General features: G+C 44.6%; 1 long non-coding RNA gene across 1 annotated transcript; it reads right to left on the bottom strand.

Annotated features, from left to right (window-relative positions):
* Window positions 1-1,990: 1,990 nt before the first annotated feature.
* LOC308644050 lies at window positions 1,991-6,811 on the bottom strand. Its single transcript, XR_014020886.1, has 3 exons — window positions 6,750-6,811; window positions 5,771-5,871; window positions 1,991-2,064 (listed from the first exon to the last, which is right to left on the bottom strand). It is a non-coding gene; the product is annotated as an uncharacterized lncRNA (long non-coding RNA).
* Window positions 6,812-22,082: the final 15,271 nt, after the last annotated feature.

Raw genomic sequence — 22,082 nt, 5'->3', positions numbered from 1 at the left:
TTGGTCTTCCATAACCTTACATTGCACTTTCTCTGGTGGGGAAAGGATGAATGAAACCAAACGTGAGACTCTTATAGAGCCAGAGAAGTTACATGTCAAGGTAAATATGACTTACCAGATATGAAGTGGCTAGAAAATCTCCCCTTAACAATCATGCCATCTCCCAAGTCTCTGTAGCCTACTTGAGATTCAAGGTCAGGTATGGGGCTTTAGTGCCAAGCACTAATGCTAGCAGTACCAGCCAGAGCCACTAGATGCCCCCAGTGCTCCATGCCTGACTTCTTAGCTTAAATTGCGGAGGCAAGACAAACCTGACCTCCCCATTTCATACCAATCACCATCAACAGTATTGGGCAATACAGCACTGACTTTTCAAATGATTTATCCTCATTTCTGCATCATTCTTACTTTGTCCTTATTTCTGTTATAGGTCTTCCTTCCTAGCCCTGCTTAAACTGAGTCTGAAGCTGCCTAGTGTCAACCATAGGCTAATCCAGTGGTGGAAAAAGAGAGATTGAAAGCATTAAGATAATCCATATGGAAAGATTGGATATTTATTGAAGAGCCAGAGAAGGGGGTGGAAAATCTCCCTTAATTGAAGGTTGGGGTTAGGACCCTGCATCCAGGATATAGAGGCATGAATGGCAAGGGTAAGGACCACGTTCACTAGAAAGTCAGCTAAAAAAGAAACCCAGGGGAAGATAAGCCATTGGCAGCCATCGGCACACATAAAAGTGCTGAGGCAGCCCTCTCAAGATGTCATCCTTGCCCCCTTCTCAGCACCAGCACTCTAGGCTAGGTCACTCCAGGGCCAGGTCACCTCCAGGCCAATTCACAAAGTTAAGCAAACCAGTAATGAAGTTTCAAGAACATATTCATAGGGGCACAGGCCAGTGTGGTGTGTCATGATGGCCACAGGGCTGCTTAGACCTGGCAGGTGACCCTTTGCATATGAGGATTCCAAAGTCTGTGACTAATACTAATTAACTCTGACTCATGGTAGCACCAAGTACAGACAGATCATTATCTCCCTAGATGGAGTGGGGAAACTGAGGTATGGAGTGGGGAAGCAGCTTTGCTCCATTAGTCAGTGGCACCAGGTCACAAGTTTATCACCGTCCTACTCCAGTGCCCATGAAGCTTCCCTTGATTGTCAGGAGTAAACACTTCCAATGGGGCTGTGCATGGGAGGAGGGAGGGGCCTTTCCTCAGTGCCCTTTCCAGCCCTGTAGAGCCATAGGTCTGGAATCAGTTGAAAAGACTATGTGACCTAACTCCCCTGAGTTCCACAATGAATCCGAAGGTCAGAGTGGGGAGATGCAGCCAAGATCGCAGAGTGGGTGTGGCTGTGCCAGGCCTAGAGTCCTGGGGTTCCATGTTCAGACCCCTGCCTGTTGTACAGTAAGGATGACAGAGCAGAAAAAAGGCAATATTCTGTGAGAGGTAAGAGTGCCAGCCTTAGGCCAGGTGGTTTGGCAGGTGGAGCAAGCAGGCATTAGATTAGTACCCTGGGTTCAAATCTTGGACTTGAGGGGCTGGGGATGTGGCTCAAGCAGTAGCGCACTCGCCTGGCATGCGTAGGGCCCGGGTTCAATCCTCAGCACCACATACAGACAAAGATGTTGTGTCCGCCAAATACTAAAAAATAAATATTAAAATTCTCTCTCTCTCTCCCTCTCTCTCACTCTTAAAAAAAAAAAAAAAAACAAAACAAATCTTGGACTTGATGGTCACCAGCATGTACTTCTAGGCCAACAACCCAGCACTTCCATTTCTTCATCTGTAAAACAAAAACAATACTAGTAGCTGTGTCATAGGGGTATTTGAAAACTAAATGAGAGCTAGGCACAGTGACCCATGTCTGTAATCCCAGCCACTTAGGAAGCTGAGGTGAGAGGATCACAAGTTCAAGGCCAGCCTTGGCAATTTGGCAAGACTGTCTCAAAAGAAAAAGGACTGGGTTGGGGATGTGGCTCAAGCGGTAGCGCACTCACCTGGCATGCATGCGGCCCAGGTTCGATCCTCAGCACCACATACAAACAAAGATGTTGTGTCTGCCAAAAACTAAAAAATGAATATTAAAATTAAAAAAAAAAAAAGAAAAAGGACTGGAGATGTAGCTCCATGAGAGAATGCCCCTGGGTTCAAACCCCAGTACTACAAGAAAAAAAAAAAAAAAGAGAGAGAGAGAGAAAGAAAAGAAAAGAAAGAAAACTAAATGAGAGATTGAAGTGCTTAGAGCAGAAGCTAGCATACTGTAGTGCTCATTCAGAGGTTCAGTACTATTTCAATGAGGCAGGCATGGCGCACCTGCCTTAGTGGCACACACACCTGTTGGTTTAAACCCAGTTGTCTCTGGCCAAATGCCTCTAGTTTGCCTGGCCTTGGGGGTCTCCTGAGAGAAGGAAGTGCTGAAATAATAAATGTTGGGATTAGGAAAAAGTGATAGCCTAGAATTTCCTCCACGGGTTGGCATTGGGTAGGGATTTTTTAGCTCTGCAGCTTCCACCCCGTCAGACAGTGCAGGTGCTGGTGGTTCAGCTTCAAGCCCAGCCGTAGAAGCACCTTGGGCAACAAAACACAAACCAAGGTAATCACATTCCTGCCGATCTCCTTGTGTCCTGGATCTGTGCCAGCAAGGCCACCCTCAGGAGGTAGTGGTACAATGACTACAGGAGGGCTAATTACAGGATCATCCTGCTGGGGTGAGGATGCTGGTTTGTTTGTCCAGCACAGTTTACCTGAGTCATCCATCCTGGAACTTGCAGCCACCTGGGCCTGGAGCTAGACCAGCAGGCTGCCAGCCTTCTGTGTGCTGCACCCGACTGGTGCCAGCACTTCCTTCCTGCTCTCCGCGAAGAGAGCCAGATGAGGAAGTTTTGGTTCTACAAACAGCGAAGAACTGGGCAGGGGCCTGAGAACAAGTCAGAGACCCCAGGGCCCCGTGTTGGGTAAGCAAACAAGAGCTGAGGCCTCAAAGTATTTGGAAAATCACCTCACAGATCAGAGATGAATCTAAAAGGTAGAGAACAAGCAGGGTAGCAGCTTCCTCCACCCCTCCATCCCACCTCCAGGTCCCCACTCCCATGCCACTGAGCTCAGGGGGCCTTGGGATCTCTTGCCAAGCCCCAACTCTGCCCAGGGTGCCCAGGCCCACCCTACTGGTCAGCCATGATCTGGGTTCAACTCCCACAGCTCAATCTTGGGGTCTCCCAAAGTAAGATGGGGAGCAAAATGGGTCCTGTGTGTCACAAGAAAAGTTTCCAAAATAATAACAGAAAGTACTTTTTCAAAAGGTGTTAAAAAATGAGAATCAATGTTCCGTGTTCCTTCTGACTTACTGGGTTAGGGGAACAAGGACATAGCAGAGGAGAAACGCAGTGGGGCACCCCCTTCCGAACTGGGTGTGAAGATGGCCTTGGGTCTTAGCATAAGCAACTCCATTTTAAAACTACATTTTGAAACCTGCAGTCTCATTAGACATGCCTACAGAGCACTCCAATATGGTCACCAGGCATAGCCCTGACATAAACAAGTCACTTCTCCCCACCCTGACAAACTCAGAGTGAAGTAATACCACCCTCGCCCCCATAAGGATAAAAGGCAAGAAAATCAGGGTGGGGACCACCAGACCAGATGCTTTAACCTCAGGGCGGATGATGTCACGGAGAAATTCAGTAGCAGCTGATAGGGGTTGAAAGGGCAGTCAGATGCCCCAGAATTTAAATTTAAATAATGGAACAAATGAACTGACATTCAGCCAGCCGACACTGATGCCCTCATGCCGGGGAGCCTGATGAGGACCTGGACTGACATCCCAACTCTTCTCATCCTCTGCATCTTCCTCACCACTCTCAAACAGCCACATCTTGACCTTGGTGAGAACTGCAACATCTCCCTATGACCTTCTCCTCAACCAGCCGTCAGCCCCACCCCAGGAGAAGCCTGCCTCAGCTCCTGACCTGATCACCGCGGTCTGAGTGAGGAGTGAGTGTGCATCTGCTGGACTTAGAGCCTAAAGCTTGAGACTTTAGATCTGGCACTTGAGCTTAGCTCATGTCTGTCATGAGCCTGTCATGATTAAGAGTGTTTGCAGTGCTTAGAATTAACTTAGCATTGTTTGCTGTGGATTGATTATGTCTATTGCAGAGTCTAGCATTAAGGATTTAGTAATTTTCTTGATTAAGAACCTATAGAGTGAAATTGTATTGAGTGATCTGAGTGAATAAAACATTGAAAAGGGCAGAAGCACGTGGACATTCTTTATTTCGTAAGTGGCACCTTTGTCCCTTGTGACACTGGGAGGAAGACATTCGTGCCCTGAAGGGATTTCCACAGGAAGGCAACCTGGCTGGCAGAGGGAATCTGAGAAGGCCTCTAGTGGGGACAACTATGGGTGGGACAGGAAACAGGAAGCCATGTCTTAAGGCAGTGATCCCATAGGCCTAGGAAGGAGGCTCTCTCCTCTAAGAAAGACAGCCAAAGAATCCACATAAAATCCAGTATGCTAAGAGGCCTGGGCTGCTGAGGGGAGATTGCGTCAGGCCTGCCTCCCTTCAGCTGAGGTCCCACTTGTCTGCCTCGCCCCCTGCAACTCCCACGTCATTAGTCATGGGTGTTGGCACCCTCTGCCATTAAGTCTCAGCACACTCCTGTTGCCACCCACAGCCCCTCACGTTTTCTAGATCATCATGAAGTGAGCCTGACAATACACTATCCCCTGAGGGGAGGGAGAGGCAGGAGGGTGGGGAAGACCTAGTTCTGGCCTTGCTGACTAAAACACGACCTCAGTGTCATAATGACTGGCTTTCTGGTTAACCTGCCAACCAGGGCCTCCCCGCCCTGGCCTTCTAGATGGCCTCCAACAGGATATCATGTCTCTTGGTGTACAGGGAGCAGTGGGGTTTCACGTGGCAGAGGTCAATCAGGGGTGGCACTTGTTAGTTAAATCCTCATGTTGTGGCTCCCCAGAACAGGACCTGAACCTTGTAACTTGAGACAACTTTCATCATCACATATTCTGAGGGAAAAACCTGGACGAGGGGGCTAAGTAGGACTGACTTCATGAAGACAACATGACGATTTAAAAATGAGACTGTCCCGCCAGGTGCAGTGGCTCACACCTGTAATCCCAGCAGTTTGGGAGGCTGAGACAGGAGGATCACAAGTTCAAAGCCAGCCTCAGCAATTTAGCTAAGCTCTGTCTCAAAATTAAAAACAAAAAGGGCTGGGGATACGCTCAGCGGTTAAGTGCCCCTGGGTTCAATCCCTGGTACCAAAAAAGAGACTGTCCAGCCAGTTGTGATGTGTTCCTATAGTCCGAACCACTTGGTAGGCTGAAAAAAAAAAAAAAGGAAAGAAAAGAAAAAAATAGACTCTCCCAAAAAACTTGGGATATGTAATCTCTGTGGTGTACCCAGAGCTCAATGTCCAGGAGGCAATGTGGTGCAGGAGGCCCAAGTTAGGATAGGGAGCCTGGCTATCCTGGGGTCCCATCCGTCATCCTGGTGACTTGGGGGAAGCCAGTCTTCATTTTATTCTCTATCTGTCCAGGGGTAGTCATAAGTACCTAACAGTGTTCAGAACAACTTGTTGTTGTTGAGAACATGTAAAGTACTTTTGGGGAAAGTAAAACTGTACATACATATACACCGTCAGTATGAGGTACCGGGTTACTTGATTTGGGGGTGAGAGGTTTCACCGCAGGTAGGAACAGTGACTGGCATCTGAGTCAAGAACAGGCAAAGATGCCAGGCACCACAGTACATACCTTTAATCCCAATGGCTCAGGAAGCTGAGGCAGGAGATTCACAAATTCAAAGCCAGCCTCAGTAATAGCAAGGCACCAAGCAATTAAGTGAGACCTTGTCTCTAAAAAAAATACAAAACAGGGCTGGGGATGTGGCTCAGTGGTCTAGTGCTCCTGAATTCAATCCCCAGTACAAAAAAAAAAAAAAAAAAAAAAAAAAAAAAAAAAAAAGAACACAAGACAGAACTGACATGGAAAGTCAAGGGCCAAGGAAGAAAGCCCTGAGAAATCAGGCTGAGAAGCATCCTGCTGCCAAGGTCAGAAAATAAAAGGGGTTGGGTGATGACACAAGCAGATGTTCTTTTCCTCAGTGGTTGTGGTGTCATGTCTCCTGAGACCCTGCTGGCATATAGTCCAGTTTGCTCACTAGGAAAGAAGCTCTGGGCTCCAGGGCTGTGCCCATCTCTGAGCCCCTGAAGCAAGCAACAGAGGCCTACAGACTTCTGTGAACGCCAGATCTGGCACTTACTGTGGAACAGGTCACCACATCCTAGGCATGTGACATAATAAGTCTTTAGAAATTTGGATTCTTATTCCCTCAATTCTCCAGGTGGGAATAGTGCCATCTGGGGTCCTCAGATCTATTGAGGAGTTCCAAAAGGGGGCTTTACATGTGTCCACAAGCCAGTCTGTCGTAGTCACAATGGGGAAGTTACATTGGGTTCTCTGACTCTGGCTTCAGCCCTTACCAAGTAACTCCCCATGCCCCTAAGCCCCTTGAAGGAATCCAAACTGCTATGTTTCTGGGCATCCCAGGAAGCTGGATTTCCTGTCTATGCGGAGATAACTCCTCTGGTTCAGTGCCAAACATGGCAGTGTACCTCAAAGCCACAGTGCATGGCCTCCAAAGTGATCTGTACACTGTTGGGTTAGCTTCTGACCTTCCCCTCAGACTATGGGGACATAAACTGAGATCAAAGATCAGAAAGGCGACACCTACCTGATCATTCCTCCTTTTCTCCACCAAGTTCCTCCTTCCACCCTTATCCTTTGCCACCTTAAAGTAGTTTTAGAACTTGGAGCCAGGACAAGCACAAATCTCCATCTCAGAAGAAGCTGTTCCTTCAGGTTTGCTTATCTTCAAGATCAATTTTAGTGTTTTTTCCTGATACAAAGGAACTGGGTGTCCTAAAGGTATACGGAAGTTTGTACAGGAACAGGATTCCAATGAGAAGTTGGCTTTGATTGTTTTCTTGGGCTCATTGAAAATCTTAGACAGAGGTTCTGTGGAACACAACATAACTTAAGGGTTCAAGTAATAAATAAGACAAATTGAATGTTAAAAGATGTGAAATCATGTGTAAGATTGTAAAGGTAAAATTTCTAAGCTGATTCTAAGCCGCAAAACCTGAGTTAAAGTGTAAAAGACCGGGCATTGTAAAGTTTCTAAACTGCAAGGCCTGGGTTAAAATGTGAAAGACTAGGTATTGTTAAAATTCCCCTGCTACCCCCAGAACCTGTAATCCCTGTAGCTGTTAGGACAATACCCAAACTGCCCAGTAAAAATTTCCACTGACTCCCTGGTTGTTTAATAGCTAAGGGCTCTGAGTAGCTCGGCACTTAGGCATCCAGGCCCCAAAACCAATCAGTTTGAATGTGTACCCCGCTTAGGAGTGACCAATCACCTCCGTCCAATCTGTTCCCGCCAATGAATGTACTAATCATGTCTCAGAGTTGTTGTTCAATTTTCCCGCGCCTCATGATGATTTGTTCTGATGTATGCAAAGCCCCCTGCCCTCTCCAAAAAGTGTACTTAAGCTCTACTTGACCTCTGCTCTGGGCTCTGAGCTGTTTTCCCTTCCTGAGTGAGCCTAGAGCCTCAGCGCGCTGAATTAGGATCCTCTTCAATAAAACTCCCTCCTGCCAATTGCATGAAGCTGGTCTCTTGTGGTCTCTTTCTCCGACCTTCGCCGGACCTTTACAAGATGACCTTTGATCTCTCAGAACTTCTCAATTACTTCACCACCTACAATCCATATCTCTTTTTTTAAAAAAAATTTTTTTAGTTGTAGTTGGACACAATACCTTTATTTTATTTATTTATTTTTATGTGGTGCTGAGGTTCAAACCCAGTGCCTCACACATGCCAAGCAAGCACTCCACCACTGAGCCTCAGCCCCAATCCTCCATGTCTCCTTGCCATGGCTGTATCCCAGTACCCAGAACAGGTTCTGGGACAGAGAAATGCTCAGGATATATCTGTTGCATATGTAAACAAACACATCTTTATAGTTAAGTCTAAGAGTTGGAGGCAGAGCTAACTTTGTCTTTCCATCCTATGCAGAGATGAAGCAATGCCGCAGTCTGGCTGGGCACAAATCATGAGCCACTCATGGAGGAACAAACTTTATTTCCGAACTCCCACAGCACTCCACGCACACTCCCTGGGAACTATCCCGAACGCCACCCACGTGGCTCCTTCAGGAACACTCCACACACCAACCGGAACTCCCTCCACTGGGCTGCATGCTCATCTACTCTCAGAACTCAACAGGAACTCCAAAGTAGCAGGCACCCGAGGCAGCAAGAGCCGCCCTATTACTGGTGTAAAGGTCTAATATACAATTGAATCAATCCAGCATCATCTTAATGGCTCGCCTCTCAACCATTACTTCTGGCAAAATGCCAGGGGCCATTCCGACTTGGCTGTGGCTCTCAACAAAGCAATGCATTATGGGTTCTTCAAAGAACCTGCATTGGACTGGGGATGTAGCTCAATGGTTCAGTGCTTGTCTAGCATGTGCAAGGCCCTGGGTTCAATCTCTAGTACTGGGGGAAAAAAAAAATCTACATAATGGGATTGCCAGATGGAACTCAGGGGTAAAGCATGTGCTTAGCATGCATGAGGCCCTAGGTTTGATCCCCAGAATCAAAAAAGAAAAGAACCTACTTTGGAAGGGGTCTGGAAAACATGATTGTCCACCTCTTAATGAAATACAGGCAAACCAGAGTAGGAAGTAGAAGGGGAAACTGGCCAAGTTCTGGAAAGGGGAAATTTGAGGCAAATAAATGAAGAAGAGGACCATGTGTCCCAGTATGTGGCTTGACTTTGATGACATTAGGAAAATATTGATATGATATATACTTCTATAACTCTTCCCTACCTCATTTGACATTCTCAACTTTGATCATATAAAGGAGAGAACTGTGTATAAACTCTTGGGTTTATTTTTTATTAAAATAAGGATAATAGGGGCTGGGGAGGTGGCTCAAGCAGTAGCGCGCTCGCCTGGCATGCGTGCGGCCCGGGTTCGATCCTCAGCACCACATACCAACAAGGATGTTGTGTCCTCCGAGAACTAAAAAATAAATATTAAAAAAATAATAATAAATAAAATAAAATAAAATAAGGATAATAATTTAAAAATAAAAACTAATAAAGGAAACAAAATTTTAAAAAAAGGAAAAAGAAAAAAAAATAAAGGGGTAAGGCAGGTGTGAGAGCACACACCTGTAATCCTAGTGACTTGGAATGAGGCAAGAGGATCACAAGTTCCAGGCCAGCCTCAGCAAGTTAGTAAGATCCTTAGTAACTTTAGTAAAACTCAGTCTCAAAAAGGGCTGGGGAGCTGTGTGCAGTGGTGCAAGACTGTAATCCCAGTGACTAGGAAGGCTAAGGCAGGAGGATCACAAATTTGAGGCCAGCCTCAGCAATTTAGTAAAATCCTTTCTCAAAAATAAAAAGGGCTGGGAGTGTAGTTCAGTAATAGAGCACTCTTTGGTTCAATCCCCAGTACTCTAATAAGTAAATAATAAATAAGAGTAACTAACCTTATGTGGAGATTTATCATAAAGAAATCATATCCTATCGTAATTGCAATAATTTTACAGAAAAATACCCATATCCTTTACCCTGTGTCACCAATTTATGACATTTTGCCACAAACATTTTGTAGTTCTCTTTACATACACACACACATACTTTTCTCTGAACAACTGGAGGATGGATTACATATCCCAGGCCCCTTTTATTTTATACCTGTCAATTCTTCATGTATTTTTTTTCCTATTTTTTTTAATTTTTTTTTTTAGAGAGAGAGTGAGAGAGGGAGAGAGGAGAGAGAGAGAATTTTAATATTTATTTATTTTTTTATTTTATCGGCGGACACAACATCTTTGTTGGTATGTGGTGCTGAGGATCGAACCCGGGCCGCACGCATGCCAGGCAAGTGCGCTACTGCTTGAGCCACATCCCCAGCCCTTTTTCCTATTTTTATTATTGCATATTTCCTAAGAATAAGAATATCCTCAGCTGTGATACACAACTGTAGTCCCATCCACTTGGGAGGCTGAGGCAGGAGGATCATTTGAGACCAGGAGTTTATTTTGTTTTCTTTTTTCTTTTTTTTTTTTTAAGAGAGAGGAGAGGGGGGAGAGAGAGAGAGAGAGAGAGAGAGAGAGAGAGAGAGAGAGAATTTATTTATTTATTTTAGTTGTTTTTTTTTCGGCGGACACAACATCTCTGTTTGTATGTGGTGCTGAGGATCGAACCCGGGCCGCACGCATGCCAGGTGAGCTCGCTACTGCTTGAGCCACATCCCCAGCCCGAGACCAGGAGTTTAAAGCCGGATGGCAACATGGTGAGATTCTATCTCAAAAAACAAACAAACAAACAAACAAACAAACAAAAAACTTCTTAACCGTAGTCCAGTTATCAAATCCAGAAAAGTTTACACTGATATATTTTTAAATATTCAGTCCATATTCTAATTTCTTCAGTAGTCTCAACAATGTCTTTTAAAGTATTGTCCCCTTAGCACAGGATCTAATCCAAGATGCCATCTCCCATTAAGTCGTACCTATTTAGTTTCCTCTAAGGTATTACTATTATTAATTCCTCAGTTTCTCCTATCCTCCCTTTTTTGTCTTTCATGACTTTTCTTTTTTTTTTATGGTACTAGCGATTGAACCCAGGGGTGCTCTACCATTGAGCTACATCCTCAGCCTTTAGCACTTTTTATTTTATTTTGTGACAGGGTCTTGCTATGTTGCTGGCGCTGACTTCAAATTTGCAATCCGCTTGCCTCCGTTTTCCTATTTGATAAGATTATAGGCATATACCACAGTGGCACCTAGTGACCTCATGACCTTTCTAAAAAGACCAGTTATTTTACAGAATATCCTCTAGTTTGGATTTGTCTAATGTTCCCTGATGATTAGGTTCACATTACCTATGTTTTACTAGAATATAACATAAGTGACACAGTATCCTCCTCAGCGTACCATAATTGGAGACACATGGTATCTTTTAATGAGATGTTATTTTTGGTGAAGATGTTTCAGGTTTCTCTTCTGTGAGGTTATTATTTCTCCTTTTGTAATTAATGAGTAATTTGTGGCAAAATAGCTTGAGACTACATAAATGTCCCATCCTCATCAAACTACGCTCTGCAATTCATTTGTTATTGGTTTTCTGAGGGGATCAAACAGAGGCCCTTGCATATGCTAAGCCTCACTAAAATGGCCAGGCTGGCCTCAAATTTGAGATCCCCTGCCTCAATCTCTTGAATTGCTGGGATTACAGGGTATACCACCATGCCCTGCCTTGTCTTTTTTTTTTTTTTTTTTTTTTGTAGTGGGGATTGAATCCAGGGGCACTTAACCACTGGGCCCCATTCCCAGTCCTTTTTTGTATTTTCTTTAGAGACAGGGTCTGACTGAGTGGCTTCAGACCTCACTAAATTGCTTTGAACTTGCGATCCTCCTATTTCAGCCACTGGGATTACAGGCATGCACTACCACAGTTCTTTGTCCTTTTAAACTAAAGAAAAAAGGAATCCTAAATCAGCCTAGAGAGGGAATCAGCCCTCCACCTCAGCGGCAGCACAGTGTGAATTTCCCTGAAGCTCAGGGCCCTGGACCTTCTGCCAGATATGACCAGAAAACCCTGGAGCTGGGCGGAGACTCCGGTGCCGCCCTCTGGCAAGCTCTCCTTTGTTTTCTTAATAAGAATATTTCTTTCCATTTTCCTTTCTCAAGCTCAGACTTGTCGCCCAACTCTCCACCAACATTGCGAATAACCTCCTGGATGTTTACCTCCGGATGTCCTGTTGTCACCTCAAACTCAACAGAAGTGTCCTCCTGTTTTCTGTCAGTGTGGCTATCCCAGTCACTCAGGCTGGGGGCCTCGGTGTCACCTTGGATATTTGATGTTTCCTTCACCACCATTCACTGGTCTCCAAAGCCTGCTGCCCATTCCTCCTGCGTCTCTCCCAGCCTTCCCCACCATACTCCACCTAGACCAGGGCCCAGGCCTCTTGGCATCTTGTCTAGATCATTGCTGGGACAGATCGGCCTCCACACTTTACCCCAGTCCATCTTGCACCCCCCTCCTACCAGAAGAATCACTCCAAATACTGCTTTTACCAAGCTACTGCATTCCACATTTTATGTACATTTAAAAATAAAAATTATTTTGTAGTTGTTGATGGACAGCACGCCTTTATTTTATTTGTTTATTTTTATGCAGTGCTAAGGATTGAACCATGTGCCTTCACAGGTGCTAGACAAGTGGTCTGCCACTGAGCTACAGCCTCAGCCCCACTGAGCTACAGCCTCAGCCCCAGCCTTTGTACATTTTAGTTCCATGAGAAGAGTCCGCTGTACACACCACACTCACTCAAGCCCCCATTCCGTGCCTTTCTCCCTGTTTTCAAATGCCCCTCCTGTGACCTTCTTCTTATCTCAATAGGATCCCCCACTTTAGGACTAAGCTGTATGCCAGCTGCATACCAGCTCACAGGATTCTTTGCTCTGAACTCTCTAAAATTCACTGTTGTACATACACATTAATTTCTTGCTAAAAAAAAAAAAATTCTTGCTTATGCATTGTTCTGTTTTTTTTTTTTTAACATATCTTCTGTCTACCATAGTGGTTAAAAATGTTGATTCTTAAATCAGAGTCTGTGAGTTCAAATCCTGACTTTGCTATTTATTAGCTGGGTGATCTTGAGTAAATTACCTAACTCTGTGCTTTATCCATAAATTGAGAATACTACCCAGGGGTGTTGGCGCACTCCCATAATCCCAGCGGCTCAGGAGGTTGATGCAGGAGGATCATGAGTTCAAAGTCACCTCAGTGAAGGCAAGGTACTAAGCAACTCAGTGAGACCAATTCTCTAAATAAAATACAAAATAGGGCTGGAGATGTGGCTCAGTGGTTGAGTGCCCCTGAGTTCAATCCCCGGTACCCCTCCCCCTTAAAAAAATACTTATACTGGTGACCTTCTAGGGTTTGTTGTGACAATTAAATAACTTAATACACAAAAGGTACTTATAAACATACAATTGCCACATGACCCAGCAATTCCATTTCTAAGTATATGCCCAAAAGAACTGAAAGCAGGTAAACACACACACACACACACACACACACACACACACACACACACACACGGAGGCACTTTACCCCTGAACCACATTCCTAGTTCTTTCATTTATTTTTTTAAGACAGGGTCTCACAAATTTCTGAAGCTGGCTTTGAACTTGAGATTCTCCTGCCTCAGCCTTCCAAGTTGCTGGGATTACAGGTATGCACTACCATGTGTAGCTCTTTAGGGACTCAGATCTTTACACATCAATATTCATAAAAGCACTATTCATAAGAGCCAAAGGGTGGGAACAACCTAAATATCTATCAACAGATGCCTAGATGACAAAAAATCTACATATACACAATGTAATACTATTTAGCCTTAAGAAGGAATGCAGTTGTGTGATGCATATGAATCTTGAAAACATAGTATGTGGGGCTGGGGTTGTGGCTCAGTGGTTGAGCTGTTGCCCTAGCATATGTGAGGCACTGGGTTTGATTCTCAGCACCACATAAAAATAAGTAAGTAAATAAAATAAAGGTATTATATTCATCTACAACTGGAAATATTATTTTTTAAAAAGGTACATGAAAGAAGCTAAGCAGGGTGTAGCACATACCTGTGATCTCAGCAATTTGGGAGGTTGAGGCAGAATAATCATGAGTTCAAGACCAACCTGGAAAACTTAGCAAGACCCTGGCTCAAAACAAAAATATTTTTAAAGGTCTGGGGATGTATCTGAGTGGTAGAGCACTTGCCTACTATGTTTGAGGCCCCTGGATTCAATCCCCAGTACCACTAAAGAAAAATTAGAACAGAGGTTATGAGGGGCTGGGGGAAAGTGGGAATGAGGAATCATTATTTAATGAGAACAGAATCTATGTTTGGGATGATGTAAAACTTTCGGAAAGGGATAGTAATTGTATAACATTTTGAATGTACTTAACTACTGAATTGTACACTTAAAATCATTAAATTGGCAATTTTTATGTTATGTAAATTTTTCCACAGTTTAAGCAAATTATCCCTAAAAAAGGTGCTTAGAACAATACCTGGCACATGGTGTGCATTGTTAGCTGTTTGTTACCCTCTCTCACATTACTGGGCTGTTTTTGTAGAGATTAATACACGTCAAAGGGAAGAGGCTACAGTCATTTGGGTGGCACCTTAGTTCAAGGCCTGGACCACCCAGGTTCAGATCATGATCCTGTCAGTGCTTCTGGAGTGCACCAGCCTCATGGGAATGATTCATAAATCAAACTCTGTGCAAACCAGCCAGCCAGCTCTCCAAATGCACATTCTTGGAAGGACTTGTGGAAAAACCAACTGTTGTACAGGTTCCTTAGAGAGTGTCAGAGGCTAGGGGTCAGTGAACATTAACCACTTGTAGCATTAGGAACTGGTAACAGGGGTCCCGTGCATCTGCAGGGATGGGTTTGTGGCCAGGTGTCCTGCTCAGGGCTCTCCCCAGGCATCTATACCTGAAAATCATGTTGACTCGCCTTTGCTCTCTCAACTTCCTTTTTTTGCAAATTGTGGGTAGATTTCCCCTACCCCATGCCCTAAAAAGACATTCTTTCTTTAGTCAAGTTCCCAAACCATTAATTCACTTCTAAACCCTCTTTGCTCTAGATCTGACTGTCCTACTTTGAATGGCCTTGAGAGTTTCCCAAGACCCTGGCACCATATTGACAAGGCTATTTCAGGGGAAATATGTGTGTATCTGGCTGAGTGGGTTCATTTTCAGTTCTCTGGGAAACTAACCATCTTGAAGTTATGAGGATACACATTCAGTAAATGCTGTCCACAGTTTTCTTTTCATTTTTTTTTTCAGAGTCAAGAATGGAACCCAGAGCCTTGCAGACGCTAGGCAAGCATTCTACTACTGAGCTACACCCCAGCCCTACAGCTTTCCATTACTGGTTGTAGCTTCTCATAGCACTTAGTATATGTCATGTTATTTATTCATTCAACAAGAATTTCTTGAGCACCTACTGCTGGGGATAAACATTGGGCAAAATAGACACATGCCTTCCAGAGATTACAACCTAGAGGACAAAAAACCGCCAAGGCAGTGAGACGGATGTTCCTAACATGCAGAGAGGAAATATACAAAGGAGAACTCCCCTCAGAAGTTACAACATGAGATGAAATCTCCCTGCCCGCCTCTGACAAAACTGCCTCTGCTCAGGTTTTGTTTGTGTTCCGTTAATTTTGTTTTGTAGGTTTCTATTTTGTCCTGAAATAGCTTCAAGAACCTCTGGCACATTCTTTGGAATAACCTCAGTGTGGCAAAGCCATGACTGGTTTATGGCAGATTTGACGTTTAGAAATAGCTTGGCAAATAAGTCCTGTGATAAAGCTAGGTAATAGCATTGAGGGCAAATAAATAATAAATAAATGTGCCTCTCTGGAGACTGATTCTTGTCTTGTTCAAAAACTATCTCTGGAAGCAACTGCAACCCTGCAGAGCCAAGAATGTTTGGAGGCTCTACAGCATCCCAGTGCAGCCTTCCAACATTGGAAAGGGTAACACTGGCTGGGGTGTGTGGCTCCCGAGTTGTGGCAGGGTGGTTACACACCACAACCTTGAGTTCCCTTGAACTTGAGAGCCTGGGGTTCTATTTTCAACTAAGAAAACAGCCTCAATCCTTCCTAGTCATGAATTCCCAGGAGGAAGAAGGGGCTCCAGGAAGCATCTTCCTGGTCCCCAGTCTGTGCCAATCACATTTAAGGGCAGTGTAGTGCCAAGGGAATGGACCCCATTTTGGGTACCAGTGTCTGGATTCAGACCACAGTTCTGTCCCTCATGGGCTGTGACCAAAGATAAATTACTTAGCCCTTCTATGCCTTGGAGTCCTTGTTATGGTTTAGATATGAGGTGTCTTCCCAAAGCTCCTGTGCCAGACAATGTAAGAACATTTAGAGGCGAAATGATTGGGCTATGAATTTTAACCTAATCTGTGCATTAATCCACTGATATGGATTAACTGGGTGGTAACTATAGGCAGGTAGAGTGTAGCTGAAGGAAGTGGGTTGTTGGCAACGTGCATTTGGGGTTTATATGTTGTACTTGGTGGATGGAGAGACTCTGCTTCCTGGTGCCATGTTCCCAGTTGTTCTCTTCCACACGCTTCTACCATGATGTTCTGCCTCACCTCAGGCCCTGAGGAATGGAGTTGGCCATCTATGGACTGAAACCTCTGAAACCATGAACTCCCAAATAAACTTTTCCTCCACTGATTGTTCTTGTCAGGTCTTTTGGTTATAGCAGCGAAAAAGCTAGAACTAAACAATCCTCATCTTCAGAATAGGGATAATAATAACCAAATAATAATTGTAAATTCCTTGAAACCTCTCCCTAAGATAGTTATAAAAATTCAGTGAGTTAGGATTTTTAAGTCATTGGGACTAGTGCCTGGTCCATAGTCAAGCTTGGTGAGTAATTTTCCAACTATGATTTGGGTCCTCCAGGAGCAGGGACCATGGATATACTTTTATTTGTCTGTCCTGTGGCATGGAGCTATCAACATGATACATGCTCAAAAAATATTTACCCCAGAATCAAGCAAGCAAGCTCACACAAAGAGATCTGTGTCCCAATAAACACATCTACTTAAACAGATGCCAGCCCTTTGCCCTCGCCCTTCCTCATGGGTATGTTCACTGTGATAATGTCTGACCTTCCGCCTTGGTTCCCCGCAGTACAGACACTCAGAGGAGTTCTCTACTCTCTGGCAGACAGACAGCAGGGGCTGTGGGTGCAGGGTAAGAGAGGGGAGGGGTGGGCACAGGAAACAGAGGGCCCTCTATTTTAAGCACTTGCTTCAGCTGTTCTGTGGGGACTGTACTCTCAGGATTTAAAATAGATAGAGCCCTCCTGGTGGCTAAGGCAAGTTAGAAAGGCCCTTTGGGGCCCAGCTGACCCAACATGGCAGAGGGCTGTCTCTTGCAGCCTGCCTGCAAGAGTGGCATTGTTTGGGGGTCCAGAGGGAGTTGCCCGACATTGTAGCAGCCGCAGGAGATGTGCTGAGATGCCTGTGGTTCCCTGAGGACAGCATCGGCTCAGGGGCCTCTCCATCACTGGGGAGAACCTCAGGATCCTTAATGAGCTGACTTCTGGCCGGCTTGGTTTTATTTTTAGACTCCGTGGTAGGTTGGATTGTCTCCAGTCCCGAACATACTCCCAAGCCACCAGCAAAACTTTCAGCAGCTCCAGCCATGTCTGTCTCCTCCTCTCGACTGATCAAAAAGCAGGAAACAAAAGTCACAGTAAATAGAAGGGCAGCTCTCAGCCTATGGTGGCTGCTGGCTCTTCATGCATGATCTCATCCAAACAGTCCCACCGCTCAACTGTGCCTACAGAGAAGCAGTCGCAGCCCCCCGGAGCCTTCTGCCTCCCGGGTCCAGGCCAGCAGCTTGTCTATAGCCCAGGACTCACAGCAGCTGAACCCTTACTCGTCAGCTGGCCCTGGTCATGTTTGACCAAGGTGGAAGGTCAGACATTTGTGTTTTGTTCTCAAAACACAAATGGTCATCAAAACCACCTCAATGGCTTGTTAAGAACACAGTTGCCTGGGCCTCACTTTAAACCCATTAAATCAGAGTCTATGGGGTAGGTCCAGGCGTCTGAATTTTTTTTAACAAGGTTCCAGGTGGTTCTGATTCACACCAAACTCAGAGTCAATGACCTAATCAGTCATGGTCTCTTTGATCCTCACTTCCTTGTTTGATTGAAACTGGAAACCCCTGAGGCTCAGACCAGAACCAACATTATTTCTGCCTCTGTCCAAAGCAGTGGAGATCTCCAAAATGAATGACTGACTTCCTATTTGCCTAGGGATTATCATTTCTTATATGTCAGATTCTGCTTCTTAAACATACAATATGAGTATTAGCAAGAATAACAGGGTCAGTGCTGGGTGCTGTGATGAATCCCTGTAATCCCAGCAGTTCGAGAAGCTGAGGCAGGAGGATCGAAAGTTTGAGGCCAGCCTCAGCAACTTAGTGATGTCCTAAGCAACTTAGCAATACCCTGTCTCAAAATAAAAGACTACAAAGGATTGGGGATGTGGCTCAGTGGGTAAGCACTCCTGAGTTAAATCCCTGTTACCCAAAACAAAACAAAACAAAAAACAAAAAAAACAGCAGCACCAGTTTGGCATAGTTTGTTTATGCAAGAACCATTTATTAGCCAGACTCTGTTCTAGGCACTAGGGATACATCAAAAACAGGCCAAATAGGGTTTCTCATCATTTCAGCAGGTAATTGAGTCAGGATGTTCTCAACTAGCAGTAACAGAAAATCTGAATTGACTTGGCTTAAGTTACATGGGGGATTTCTTACCCCACTGTTAAGATTGAACTGTATCTGCTCATTCATATGTTGAAGTCCTAATTCTCAGTACCTAGCACATGACTATGGAGACAGAGGCTTTAAAGACATAAAATGAGGTCTTCTGGGTAGGTCATGGTCTAATATGACTGAGGATTCTTATATGAAGAGGAGATTAGGACACAGAAATGGATAGAGGGTAGATCATGTAAAGACAGGAAGTAGCTGAGCGTGGTGGTGTGTCAAAAACCTGTGACAACTTGGGAGGCTGAGGCAGGAGCATTGCAAGTTTGAGGGTCTCAGCAATTTAGTGAGACCCCCAGCAACTTAGTGAGCTCATGTCTCAAAATAAAAAATTAAGCCTGGCACGGTTGCACACACCTGTAATCTCAGTGGCTCAGGAGGCTGAGACAGGAGGATTGCAAGTTCAAAGCCAGTTTCAGCAAAAGCAAGACGCTAAGCAACTCAGTGAGACCCTGTCTCTAAATCAAATACAGAATAGGGCTGGGGATGTGGCTCAGTGGTTAAGTGCCCCTCTATTCAATCCCCAGTACCACCCCCCCCAAAAAAAAGGAATTTAAAGGAATGGGAATGTAACTCAGTGAGGGGGAGGGTGTGCCCCTGGGTTCAATCCTCAGTACCAAAAAAAAAAAAAAAAAAAAAAAGAAAGAAAGAAAGAAAGAAAGAAAAAAAAAATCCAGGGAGAAGAAACTAAGGAGAGAGGCCACAGAAGAAACCAAGGCTTTGATCTCAGACTCCCAGCCTCCAGGACTTAAACCATCCAGTCTGTGGTACTTCGTTATGGAAGAAAAATCAAGGTTCTCATGCAATTCCTGAGCAGACAACTCCAGGCTTGATTTAATCAGGGATTTCATCTCTGATGTACACTCCTTTCACCCTCCTGTGTCCACCTGCTCCTCAGGGTGCCATGCGGTCGTCAGCTGGCTTTTAAGGTTCCAGGTGTCACTCTTAGACAGGACAACATTCCCTGAGGAAAAAAGGGACTCTTTCATGCCATATATCTCCTTTTCAGAAAAATAAATGTTTTCCCAGACCATAGTGGGCTTAGACGGATTAGGATTTACTCCCAAAATGAGCAGGGCTGGGGAGAGTCACTTGAGCAGGACTCGAGTTGCATCAGCAGGAGGAAGGGGAAATGGCCAGTTGGGAAGGCTGCCAACGGTGTCTGCTATGAGATGCTCTCAGAGAACAAAAATAAGCTGATGTGACAGCGACGGGCTGGGTGAAGGGGCCAGCTCTGAGAAAGAGATACCTGACAGATGGGAAGGAACCAGCAGGCCAAAATTAGGGAGCAAAGCATTCTAGGCAGTGGCGCCTCTACTGCCCAGACGTGGGAGCAAAAGTGCTGCACTCCAGCATCAGAAGGAATGGCACTGTACTACCTCTGACAGCACCACCTCTTCCCTCCTCTCTTCTACCCCTTCTCTGCCTCATCTTTCCTACCTGAAAAATGGGGCTAGATGGAGACTGTCCATCACCTCCATGTGCCTGACTTGCACCAGGGTGGATGCCAGTCGGGCTCCCACCATAAGGAGAGTAACAAGAGCAGGAAGCCCTGGAATGATGAGGCAGGTGTTCTCCAGAATGATGGGGAAGCTCCCACGGGAAGCCTGTCCAAGTGCCTGGTGGAGTTTGGAAGAGAACTTACAGAGCTTGAAGGAAAGGAGGCTACCAAGAAATCAAATGCCTCAGGGACTGGGAGAAGCTCATGTCCAGGTCCTCCAGAAAGGTAAATGTCACAGGCCAGCTGTCCACATCCCCCTCCCTTCATTCACATAATTTCTGCCTGGACAGGGAGGGTGGGAGAGTGTGGGGAACAGCACTGACGAGTATGAGTTCAATACCAGAGAAAAGAGGTGGCCTCACTGGACGCCAGGCTGGAGGGGATGTCAGAAGTCAACTGACCACCTGCTTCCTCTCTTGTTTTTCTTTTTTTATGGCCAGGCATGGTGGCACATGACTGTAATTCCAGTGACTCAGGAGGCTGAGGAAGGAGGATCACAAGTTTGAGGCCAACCTAGGAAAATGAGACCTTGTCTTAAAATAAAAAAAAATAAAAAGTGCCGGGGATGTGGCTCGCTAGGTTAAATTGTTTATATAGTTGATCCCCTTTTTTCTTGGGGGACACATTCCAAGACTCTCACCGGATACCTGAAATTGTCAGATAGTACTGAACCCTGTATATACTGTTTTTTTCCTTTAGATACATACCTATAATAAAGTGTGTGTGTCCGAGGGGAAAGAGTTGGGAGGGTATTATTATGTATTTATTTACTTACTTACTTTTTAATTTTGTGGAGCTAGGGATCAAACCCAGGGCCTTGCACATGCAATAGGCACTACCACTGAGCTACATACAGCCCCAGCCCTTTTTATTTTTTATTTAAGACAGAGTCTCATTAAGTGGTGAAGCCTAGCCTCAAACTTGTGATCCTCCTACCGCACCATCCATAGCCACTGGAATTACAGGTACATGCCACCATGCCCCACTTAAAGTTTAATTTGTAAATTGGGGATGGTAGCTGGGCATTGGGACATATGCCTGTCATCCCAACAATCAGGAGGCTGAGGCAGGAGGATCACAAGTTTGAGGTCAGCCTTAGCAACTTAGTGAGGACTTCAGCAACTTAGTGAGACCCTGTCTCAAAAAAAAAAAAAAAAAAAAAAAAAAAAAAAAAAAAGGTGCCCTGAGTTAAATCTGAAAATCTCCACTATAAATAAATAAATAAATAAATAAATAAAGTAAAAGACTAATAACTAAAATAGATGTTATAAGAATATACTGTAATAAAAGTTATGTGAATGTGTTCTGTTATTGTACTTTTCCTTTTTCAGTTAAAGGAAGCATTTTATGGTCTCTCTGTGGCATATCCAAATTGCCAACATCACTACCCTTGTGATTTAGGGTGGTTATTAAGTAATATAAGGATTACATGAACATAAGCACTGTTATACTGAGCCAGTTGCTCTGAAAACCAAGATAGCTACTGACTATTGGGTGGGTAGCATATACAGCACAGATACACTGCGCAAAGGGGTAATTCACATCCCAGGCAGAATGGATAGTTTTCATCATGGGACTCAGAATGGTGTAAATTTCAAACCTATGAATATTTAGTTTACTTTTTGAATTTCCTGCTGAATATTTTTGGATCACAATTGATCACAGGTAACTGAAACTGCAAAAAGTGAAACTGTGGATAATGGGAGTGGGAAACTACTGTATTTTCATTATTATAGCAGTCATAAATAGAGTCAAGTTAAAATCCCATTGGTAAATAGATACAACCACTTTGGACAATAATTGAACCAAATCAAGTTGAATATGTCCATATCCTGTGGCCCTGCAATTCCTCTCCTAGGTATACATGCAGAGAAACTCAGACACTTGCACCAGAAGACGTATATAAGAACAGTCATTACAGGGACACAGCCACATCAATGTTTATAGCAGCTCAATTCACAATAGCTAAACTGTGGAGCCAACCTAGACGCCCTTCAGTGGATGAATGGATTAAAAAATGTGGCAAACATATACAATGGAATTTTACTCAGCAATGAAAGAGAATAAAATCATGGCATTTGCAGGTAAATGGATGGCTTTG

The sequence above is a fragment of the Spermophilus citellus genome, assembly GCF_964194105.1.
Source record: "Spermophilus citellus genome assembly, chromosome: 3".
NCBI classification, from domain to species: Eukaryota; Metazoa; Chordata; class Mammalia; order Rodentia; family Sciuridae; genus Spermophilus; species Spermophilus citellus.
Note: the sequence above shows the minus strand (reverse complement) of the source record. Positions and strands in the feature narration are given on the sequence as shown.